At 43.0% G+C, this 11,833-nt stretch overlaps 1 pseudogene across 1 annotated transcript; it reads left to right on the forward strand.

Moving 5' to 3' along the window:
- The first annotated feature begins 2,712 nt into the window (after positions 1-2,712).
- Positions 2,713-3,756, forward strand: LOC311596077 (small ribosomal subunit protein uS2-like; annotated as a pseudogene). The gene has a single exon. The product of its transcript is annotated as a small ribosomal subunit protein uS2-like (transcript).
- Positions 3,757-11,833: the final 8,077 nt, after the last annotated feature.

The following is an 11,833-nucleotide window of genomic DNA, read 5'->3' on the forward strand; positions in this document are numbered from 1 at the left end:
GAGGCAAATTCTAGAGGAAACTGTGGACACAGCATCTCCAGGCAGGGACTACTACAGGGACTTAAATATGAGAGATGCAGTTGCAAAGATTGAATCCAGTACAAAGGCATTTAAATAACTGCTTTTTTAAAAAAGGCAAAAACACTGGGCTGACCAACCAGAGCAGATTTATGAGCTCTGTTTTTAACCCAAGGGCTACTAATTTGTGCCTGCTATCTACTGAATGAGCAAGATTGAAAGTCAGAATTTTAGGGTTATATATCTCTGTTAAAAGTGGCTTATTAATCCTTCTTATACAACAGGAAGCTATTGCTCTTTTTTTTTTTCTGCCTTGAGAAAAGAATGTAAGATTCCACCTGTCCCCACCCTCGGTGTGTTTATATATACAGATGTGCATGCACCTGGGTCTGTGGAGGACCAGCGGCCAGAGGTGTGTGTGTGTTTTTTTTTTAGTAGTTGTCTACTTTATTTTTATTTTGTGGGCATGGAAACTTTTACTGGCCTGGAGCTGGCAAAGCAGGCTAGGCTAGCGGGCCAGGGAACCCGAGAGGTCTGCCTGTCTCCACTTGGGCTTACAAACACAGGGCTTGTGGGCATCAAACACAAGGCCTCATGTTTGCAAGGCAAGCGCTTTACTGACTGAGCCACCTACCCAACCCTCCCCTATCCTTTTTCTGTTACTATGGAGCACACTCTTGGAAGGTCATCAGGGGGCCTGCCCTTTACTTCCTAGAAGGATAGCTGGGGCAAACACTCACAGTGCCCCTTTGGACCTCAGGGGCTCTCAGCACACCAGATGGGGGTCTCTTGAGCCCAAGAATTCTGAGCTCCCTACGGCATCTTCCTCAAACCCCAGTGGCACCAAGGAGAAAGCAAACTGACCTCTGGGTTTTCAGTCAGTTTTGTGAATAGGGCCGGAAGCTTTTGTTGACCAGAAGATTAGTTTGTTGCATTGTATGAAGAAATTAAAATGAGTCCCTCTCGGTGAGGGTACCCCCATGGGGAAAGCAGGGTGGTTAAGGCTTACAATTTTTAGCCAAAGTTGCTACAGCTTTTTAAATTCCTCTAGAGTATTATTATTATTATTTATTATTATTATTATTATTATTATTATTATTATTATTATTATTATTATTATTATTATTATTATTTTAGAATGCTCACTTGAGAATTCTCCCTAGACTCCTCAATAAGGTTATTATTTTAAAACAGCGTCAATGCACATAGGCATTACTGAGCATGTCTGAGACTAAACACTGCGGGAGGTCTGTGCTCCCAGCCTTAATGTAGCCTTGCCTCCACCGCTGAGCTGTGGTCTGGGCTTTCTGGGCCAATCTTCCCTCTGGGTAGACCTCAGTCTTCTGGATCCTCTGCCACAGTGAGATGTAAACAACCATACTCCAGGACGCCAGAGCAAAAAATAACATCAACAAACAGCTACAGCCACTCACTGTGTGTGTGGAGCAGAGCCTGTACAGCCGTGGGATAGATAGAAACACGCATGACAGGAGTCGAAGGTTAGAAAAGCAGAAAAGAGACAGATTAGAGGAAAGTTTGCAAGCGAAATTCAAGGATGGCGTTAGGGAGCCATTGAAGTCTTCGGACAAGGAGTTGAATCTGTAGGAAGACCTTTTAGAAAGCTTAGTCGAAAGATAGCTCCTAAAAGCAAGAGTTTCCAGCTAGAAACTGATGCAGAAACCCAGAATTAACTGTCCATAGAGAGTCTCAGTTACAGAGGGATAGGGAGTTCTGATGAGGAATGGCTGACATTAACCGTGTACTTTGTCAGTGCTTTATATCAATTAATATTTGCAATAACACATCGAGGTGGGTGTTACTAAAGATCGCCCTCTTTCAGATATGGAGACTAAGACACAGGACGGTAAAAGAGATGCTCAGTGATACCAGGCTAGGATGTTGCACCGGGAGACCTAGAAACAGAGAGGAGACTAGTGACTTTCCTTCATCGCTCTGACGGAAACAGCCTAAGATAGAAATGATGTTTCTCTGTGTAGCCTTGGCTGTTCTGGATTCACTTTGTAGACCAGGCTGGTCTCAAACTCACAGAGATCCGCTTGCTTCTGCCTGAGTGGCTGGGATTACAGGCGAGTGCCTCTGCATCTGGCTAAAACAGAAGGGATGTATTCAGGGTTATAGTTAGGGGGGGTCCCAGTCTGTTATGGCGGGAAAGGTGTGGGGGCAGGGCTGTGTGGTGGCGGCTATACTGTTTCGGCAGTCTGGAAGCAGAGAAAACTACTGGCTGAGTGGTAACTTATAAGCCCCGCCCCTAAAGCTCTCCAGGTGCCAGCTAGGCCCGATGTCCAAAAGACTCTGCAACCTCCCTAAACAGTGCCACTCAACTGTTGAAACATCGCTGCCTGTGGGGGTGGCGTGGGGCGGGGCATGTTCCACAGTCAGACCATAACACCTAGGAAGTTTGGCTCAGAGCCCTGACCTCAGCCCTGCCATCGTGGTGCTTCTTAGACAAGGCTTGGGACTGTCGCTACCACCTGACCTCGTTGTCCAACCATGTCTGCCCGTAGACTTTTTGCTCTCATGGCATCCTTGCCAGGTGTTGACTTCACAAACTCAGAATGCTTGCCGGCTCCTACGTCTACTTCAAAGAAAGTCTTGTGAGCAAAGGAAGGGATAACGATGAGGTAGACACGCTGGAAAGATGTCCCCAGGACTGCCACTGCATCCTAGCAGAGCAAGAAAGAAACCAAGGCCTTTTCCACGCTGCCCAGGGATGGGTCCATACGGCGTTGTTCTTGATTCCCGTCGTAACTTAAAAGGGAAGCTTACACAATGTCCGGAGCCCTTGATGTCCTGCAGATGAAGGAGGAGGATGTCCTCAAATTCCTTGCCGCGGGAACCCACTTAGGTGGCACCAACCTTGACTTTCAGATGGAGCAGTCCATCTACAAAAGGAAGAGTGATGGTATCTACATCATAAATCTGAAGAGGACCTGGGAGAAGCTGCTGCTTGCAGCTCGTGCTATTGTTGCCATTGAGAACCCTGCTGACGTCAGCGTCATCACCTCCAGGAACACTGGCCACAGCGAGCCGTGCTGAAGTTCGCTGCTGCCACTGGAGCCACTCCTATTGCAGGCTGCTTCACATCTGGGACCTTCACCAACCAGATCCAAGCAGCCTTCAGGGAGCCACGGCTTCTAGTGGTGACTGACCCTAGGGCTGACCACCAGCCCCTCACAGAGGCCTCTTATGTCAACCTGCCCACCATCGCTCTGTGCAACACGGATTCTCCTCTGCGCTATGTGGACATTGCCATCCCATGCAACAACAAGGGAGCTCACTCAGCGGGTCTGATGTGGTGGATGCTGGCCCGGGAAGTACTCCGCATGCGTGGCACTATCTCCCGTGAGCACCCATGGGAGGTGATGCTTGATCTTTACTTCTACCGAGACCCAGAGGAGATTGAGAAGGAGGAACAGGCTGCTGCTGAGAAGGCTGTGACCAAGGAGGAATTCCAGGGAGAATGGACTGCACCAGCTCCTGAGTTCACCGCTGCACAGCCAGAGGTGGCCGACTGGTCTGAGGGTGTGCAGGTGCCCTCTGTACCCATCCAGCAGTTCCCTACTGAGGACTGGAGTTCCCAGCTAGCCACTGAGGACTGGTCAGCAGCTCCCACTGCGCGGGCCACTGAGTGGGTTGGAGCCACCATTGAGTGGTCCTGAGCTGCTCTGCAGACACCTGAGCAAAGGGAGAAATGGAAGGAAAATAAAGTCTCTAAAAGTTAAAAAAAAAAAAAAGAAAGAAAGAAACCAAGGTTCCCCCCTCCCCACCCTCCCCGCTGCAGCTTTCCGTTAGACCCTAATGATGTTTCTCACTTGGCTTTGTTGGCCTTGGCTCAATTATTTTTAGAGTCATTTACTTACAAAATGAGAGAGCTGGAGTGCGTTTGATGTCAAATTGCTCAGTATTTTATCGGTATCTCAGAGTCGTAGTTAGATGAAGAGAATTTTTTGTCGACTCAAGCTGACTACACGTTTTATTTTTTTTCCAGGCTATTATGAAAGATCAACTAACCTTTGGATCCTGTAGATGATTTAGGCCAATACAACTTTGTAAGAACAAAACTGACATGTTCTCTCTTGAACTTTTTTTTTTTTAACACTTATTCTTGTAAATTGAAACCCTGATGCAGTGTCACTCAGAAATTGGCCTAATTAAATCATGTTTAAATTAAGGCAATTCCATATAGGTTGCATGAGCAATTTGTTTTTTTTTTTTTCTCATTGTAAAACTTTCTCGTATAATAATTCAGAGAAGATTCATTTTGGCTAGGACTATAGATTTACATGTTTATTTTTTAAAAAATGACTAATATACAAACACTGCAGTGTTCAATGGATCCTGTTGTAGAAAATCAGGAAGTACCTTAATTGTAGACACGGACTACTTATAGGCTATAAAGTCATACAATGGAGCAGCCTAACACACACATTTGATTCTGTGCCAGCAGACGTTTATGGCGGCCCTCCCGAGTCCACGTCACTAGATCTGTGTGATAAGGTCTGATTGCTTTGGTGGATTCTCTATGTTAAACTACATTGACTAAGTTGTTGATGTTTCAGTAGGCTGACCTCTGGCTGTGCCTAGCTACCCTCTACATCAGCAGATCAACCTATTGATTAACTGTTGAGTCTGTTTTTAAGTTTAAACTTTGGCCAGGGAGTGATTGATATGGATTTATTTTTGCAAGCAGATTACAGAGGCACATGACCTTCGAAGAACTATCAGGAAATCTTGAAGCCATTTTTTTTTTTTAAATTCAGAAAGTTAGGCAAGTGCCATTTTTATATAAACATCTGTATCTGACTAGTTTTACAATAAAAAATTCTAGTGTTGACATTTAAATACACATTGGTAAATGTCAATTTTCTAAAAATACCACTAAGATATAGGAGATTAAAGTCATTAAAATGCATGAAGCTAGCTTTGAAATTAAGTAATCTTTATTTGATTTAGTGTGAGTCTAGCTTTAATCAGGATTGGTATTAGAAAGTAGGATTTTTTTTTTTTTGACAGGAGAGAAAGTTGATCAAATCCTCGAGGGAAAGTTTAACATTTGGGTCACTTGTCCTGATAATATTGGACTTATAGATGTGATACTGAGCAAGAACTTACAATTCCATTTTTTTGCTAGAGTCTGTAAAAATTTGATTTCAGAAAATTGGTCTTTACTATTCAAAAACTAACCTTCCCCAAATTCACATTTCATACTGAATTTTATATTACATTATTATTTTTTTCAAGACATGGTTTCTCGGGGTAGCCCTGGCTGTCCCGGAACTCACTCTGTAGACCAGGCTGGCCTCAAACTCACATAGATCCACCTGCCTCTGCCTCCCGAGTGCTGGGGTCAGTGTATGCCACCATGCATGCCTGGCACATTACACTATTGTTTATTTACAGATTTAGATGGTGTTGTGTGAAAGGCACCTTCATCCTTCCTTCTCCCATCCTGCCTCTAGCTGTAGTTACACTCAGTTTCTATTCTTTCTAGATGCTCGCAATATAGCTATGCCACTATAGACAGATGTGTTCAAGCCTGAACATGTCTATTCTATTTTCATAATATTGCTAAGGTAGTAATAGTTTCATATGGTCAACAATGATCATCTCCTATAAAGTATTTGGAAATAAATTCATGCCAGGGCGTGGTGGTGCACGCCTGTAATCCCAGCACTCGGGAGGCAGAGGCAGGCAGATCTCTGTGAGTTCAAGGCCAGCCTGGCCTACAAAAAAAGAAAAGAAAAGAAATTCACAGTGGAAGCAAATGACCAAAGAGCTCTCAGCGCAGTGTCTTCTGAAGGCATGACTCCTGCCCACACTGTTTCAGGGGCATGTAGGAGATTTGTGATTCTTTCTCCCGGAGCCACAAGACAATATGTTGCTGTATCACATTATTCCCTATAAGGAGATAATAAAGCCTTATACAGTGGAAGTCGCCTGGAAGGTGGAAAGGTTTTGGTAGACAAACACCGTTTTCAGCCTGTGTGGTTTGTCTCCATCTCTGTCCAGGTGTTACTGTCCTGCCGCTTGCTGATCAAAGCTAGGGCCTGTGTGCACCAGGCAAGCACTCTGTCAAGATGCCACGTCCCAGCCTTTCCTACTCTCTCTCTCTTTTGTTTTGTCTTTTCCTAAGTCTGCCAGAAGCCCACAACTAACACTGTCGAAAGGCCGAGGCTCGGGGATCGTGAGTTGAAGGCCAGACAGGAATACTGAATATAACCCTAATTCAAAAAGCTAACACACACACACACACACACACACACACACACACACACACACACACACGCACGCACGCACACGCGCGCACACACACGCGCACACACGCACATGCACCGCGCGCACGCGCACACACACACATGCACTACACACCACACACACACACCACACACACACACATACACACACACATACACAAAGTGACGAAATCAAATAGTTGAGATGCAAAATGAAGAAAGATAGGAGTTTAATCCAATGTGGCAATTTTTATATTAGTAGCACAATAACAAGTCCTTTTTTTTTTTAACCAGTGAGATGGTGTATGAAGGACAAAGGGCAGGAAATGGCCAGTCAGCTTTTCCCAGTACTGAGTTGACCTCTGTGACCATTTGTGTCTCTCTTTTAAAGGAGGATGTGGAGAAGTGGCAGAGCTCCAGAAAAAGAGAAAAAAAAAATGTTACCAAGGCATAGGAAATAAGGGATGCGAGGAACAGGCATTGGTTCTTTTCTGTCTCCACAAATCCCAGTGACAAGGAGCTCCCAGGGCTGTGACAGCTGTTTAGAAGGCGGTTCTCAAGGCTCACACTGACAGCTGAGTGAGAGAAAGCATCAGCGAGAGTCACAGCGCGGCTGCTCCCCAGATTCTCCTAAGCAGAGTTCAACCGCCAGCTTTGGCATTGCTTTGGCATTTGCTTCTTACTGTTTACTTAGATACTTACTAGTGTAAATTAAGTGTAAAAATAAAAAAAAAGTTAGTTAGAAGGTATAAGTGAAAATTAGGATCATCCAGAACTTTCTGAGGCCGGGTTTATGTTAGGTGGGTTTTGGCTGATCCCTCGGCGTAATCGCCACACTCTTTGAGGCTGCGTTCATTCGCTCATCTCAAGGGTGGCTGCACTGGGCTGTGGCTTCCCGGAGGAGGCTGATGAACCCCCCAGCATGGTGAGGCTGTGGGGATCTGCACTGGAGAGCTCCCTGCCTTTTGCTTTGGCTCTTTGGCTATGGGAAAAGAAGGTGGGGCCACACAGAGATTATGAGGCGCTTCAGCGCAGGATGTAGTGGTGTCCTCATCTGGGGAGAGAAGTGTATCTGCTGCTTCTGTAAACAGTAATGGTCTGTCACCGTCACTACTTCCTGACATTTTGCATTCTCCTGAGGGCATGCTGGCGACTGATGATAGTGTGGCTGCTTCCTCTAACGCTAAGTGAAGACGGCACTCTCAGTGAGGAGTTAAACAAGACTCAAAGGACTGTCACGTTCCCCTCCTTTCTTTCCCTCGTCCTTGCTGGCATCATTACCACGGTTCATTTTCAACTACATTAGGAATACAGAATATGCCTTGAGATTTTCCATGTTGGTATAAACAGCTCACTTCCTTAAAAACAACAACAAAAACAATTGTTTTTATAGTTCTTTGGTGCATACATATTTTTATACTATTTATCAATAGATATTATTTTTATATTATTTATCAATATTTAAGCTTGGCAATGATAGCAGAAGTCAGAAGACGGCTTGGAATCTTCTGGGGTGCTGAGACACTAGTCTGTCTGTATCTCCGTCTAAGAAATAGTCTATTTCAGGCCTGAGAAGCGATTTTCTGGTAGCACACACACATTTAGGAGTCTTGTTTAGAGGCTGGAGAGATGGCTCAGGAAGTAAAGGTGCCTTTCACCAAAGCTCAACCACCTGGGCCTGGGACTCACATTATGGGAGAGCAGACAACTCCTACACGCTGTCCTCTGACCTCCATACATATGCTGCGGCACATGCTTATACACGTGCATGCATGCACACACATACATCGAAATAGGTAATGAAATATAATTAAAACTCTTGTGTGTTCCACATACTTTATTAGATGTAAATTATATCTCGATGCAAAAGTTTAAGCAAACATGTTAAAATCTTTATAGTTGGAATATATTATATTTAATTATATTTCTAGGAAATAGGCCAAGGAATACAGCAGAGGAGACTAGGGAGGGAAGCAGGTAACAAGAGTTTAAGCACCTCTTACCTGGTAAGCATATGATATAATTGCTCTGTGAAGTGGATAGGCTTGTTTTAATCTTGTTTGTGAGGATACAGACACCACAGGGTAAGTATATTACTCACACACACACACACACACACACACACACACACACACACACACCTGGTCTGAAGTCCTGAGTTACACTCAGAAAAGAGGGCAATTCAGCAGGAGCGAAGTTCAGAGTCTGAGTGAATCGCCCAAGCTCACATTCCTTCTAAGCGGTAAGTCCATGGATCTCGGTGCTAGGTGTACTTCCGCGCAACAAACCACTTCCTTTCTACCTAATTATCTAAGTGTTTAACAAGCCTTAAAAAAATACTGTAGTATGCTTTAAAAATGAGAATATACTGGAGAAACTTCTAGAAATTTCAAACATTTAACATTCACAAAAAGCTGAGATAAACTACTCATTTATTTATTATGTACATAACACATGTATACATAATACATGCACACCTGCAGTCCAGAAGAGGGCATCAGATCACATTATAGATGGTTGTGAGCCACCATGTGGTTGCTGGGAATTGAACTCAGGACCTCAGTGTTCTTAACCTTTGTGCCATCTCTCCAGCCCAAGATAAACTACTTAAGAGCCTGGGAATTTCTTTTAAATTGGCCTCAGAACAACTAGAAAATTATGTGGCTTTGTAGAAAGCATGAGGTTTTAAATGTCAGAAGTATTTATGAGAGCTATGGACTGCCCTTGTTTTGAAACTCAAGTCAACGAAGAGGAGGTGCTGGAACAACTTAGGAATTATACAAGTCTATATAGACGTTCATAGTATTTTGGTTAAAGAAACAGGCCTTTCTTCTTTGTCTGTCTGTTTGTTTCTTTCTTTCTTGATATTTTCCATCAACTTAATTTAGTAAAAAATTTTAAATTATCTTTTCTTTTCTCTTTTTTAAAATATATTTTATTAATTTAATTCATATTACATCTCAATTATTATCCCATCCCTTGGATCCTCCCATTCCTCCCTCCCTCTGGAGAGTGGGGACTGACTTTCACACAAACTCTGATGCCCCATATTTGACCATGTCCCCTGGATGGGAGACCTGGTGGCATTCAGAGGAAGGATAGCAGGCTACCAAGAAGAGACTTGATACCCTAGGAGCATATACAGGGGGAGGAGGTCCCCCTCAGGAACAGTCATAGGGGAGGGGAGTAAGGTAAATTATCTTTTCTATACTTCCTGTTTTTAAAGATTTATTTTTATTGTGGTTTATGTGTCTATGTGGTTTATGTGTTTATGTGGTCTATCTTTTTGAGCATATGCTACATGTGTGTAGGTGTCTAAAGAAGCCAGAAGAGGATGGAGTTACAGCCAGCGTGGGTGTTGGGACTAAGCTCAGGTCCTTGATAGCACTAGTAAGTGCGGTTAACTGCTGAGCCATCTCCCCAGCAACACTTTAAATCAGAACAGCAGCAGCAGCAGCAGCAGCAGCAACAAAACCACTATTTTCTTCCACCTTCCTGCTGCTGTAACTCTGTCCTGAGCATATGACGTTTGTTAGAGTTTGCTTACTCACGTTTAGAAGCTGATAATTGTTTAGTAATGACAAGAATGTATCTAGAACACACGCTCCCGACACAGTCGGCTCACTCCGGTCATGGAAGAATTCTGCTCTGCAATGTGATCTGTTCAGAACCATAGAGCTTCTGAGCCCTCGAGAGCACACGTGTGCCCTGGAAATGCAAGTGGTCTTAGAATGTCAGCTGCAGAAGAGACCAAGTTCTTATACAGGGAAACAACTCCAGGGCACTTTATTTTTCTATGTTGAGTCTGTACTACCTAATTCTTTAGTTGAAGTAGTGTTGGAGGTCTGATTTATAATTTACACAAGCTGGGAAGGCATGCCGGACATGCTTGCCATTTAGTCTGTTAGCACAGCATCACTGGTAATGAAAAAAAAAAAAAAAGAAGTAATAAAAACACAACTTGTTTCTTCTAGAAACTTGGATGCATGATGGGCAATAGGCCAGGTTAAAAGCCTGACCAACTACCTTTGAAAGGCCTTCAAAGTTAATAATATCTATTGTTTGTTGTTTCTAAAGCAGACCTTAATAAATGACACAGGCCTACATTTTTTCTCAGCCAGAACATATACTTACCAATTGGAAGATATGCCTTTACAAAACAAACAAGAAACAAACAAACAAGAACAAGCAGGTTAAGTCTAATCTCATAGCCATAGTTTTTGATGTGGAGCGATTTTTCCAATGATGACAAATCCACAAAGGTCCAACTTAGTACCTGCTGCCGGAGTCACTTTGTTCAAGGGAAGGGAAGGTATTTGTGCATCAATAGACATATATTTTGAAATGTTCTTTCTGGAAAATAGGTGGTAATATGTATGCCTGAAATATGCATCCTCTTCTTCTCCCCAGACAAGACGGTTGTCTTATTTCCCTTTTTCTGATTGCAAAAATAATAGACTGGCACAGAAAGTCTAAACAATATAGGAAAACATTAAAAACAAAAGCAATCCTGATTTCCCCAGCCAATGCCAACGTGTCAGCAAACACCCTCCTAGATAGCTTTCTATGCATATATCTTATGCATGCTATGTGTACATTTTTGTTTATGTGTATATATATAGCTGTATTGTAAATATAATGCAGACAATATCATAATTTTAAAAAATATTTATTTATTTACTTTGTATACATTGTCCTGCCTGCATGTATACTTGTAGGCCAGAAGAGGGCATAAGATCACATTACAGGTGGTTGTGAACCACCATGTGGTTTCTGGGAATTGAACTCAGGACCTTTGGAAGAGCAGGCCGTGCTCTTAACCACTGAGCCATCTCTCCAGCCCCCAATATCATACTTAAAAAAAATTTTTTTTTTTTTGCCTTTCACTCAGCCATCTGCCACAGAGATTTTCTTTAATAAATACTAAGTTCTGTTTAACAGCTATGGAGCAGCCCACTGTGTATTTGCAAAAAGGGAATTTAAGCAGATATTAAAGTATTTCTAGTTTGGTGTCATAAGAGCAAGGCTTGGGCTGGAGCGATGGCTCAACGGTTAAGAGCGCTGGCTGCTCATCCAAAGGTCCTGAGTTCAATTCCAAGCAACCACATGGTGGCTCACAACCATTTATAATGAGATCTGGTGCCCTCTTCTATCTGATGCTCTCTTCTGTTATATACACAATAGAATATCTATATACATACATACATAAATAAATCTTTAATGTAGAGCAAGGCTTGACTTAACATTCTCATAGGTCTCTCTTTCCCTCAGGAGCTCCTCAATAAAACATACAAATTGTGGAAATCTTGTCCATGTCCCTGGTTTTCTTTCAAAAAACAAAACAAAACAAAGCCCCCCTCCTCCCAAAAAAAGCATCACTTTTCACTCCTACTGACATTTGAGAGTACAGGAGCAGGTTTCCCACCACACTGGCTTGAAAGTCTTCACATATCCACGATCAACGTAATGGTGCCTTAATTTCTGCAAACACATGACAGATGTTCTTAGTGAGCAGAATAAAATAGGTGTAGGTAAAACTGATGCTTTCAACTGTTTGCCAA

This window comes from Acomys minous, assembly GCF_964271855.1.
Source record: "Acomys minous genome assembly, chromosome: 4".
NCBI classification, from domain to species: domain Eukaryota; kingdom Metazoa; phylum Chordata; class Mammalia; order Rodentia; family Muridae; genus Acomys; species Acomys minous.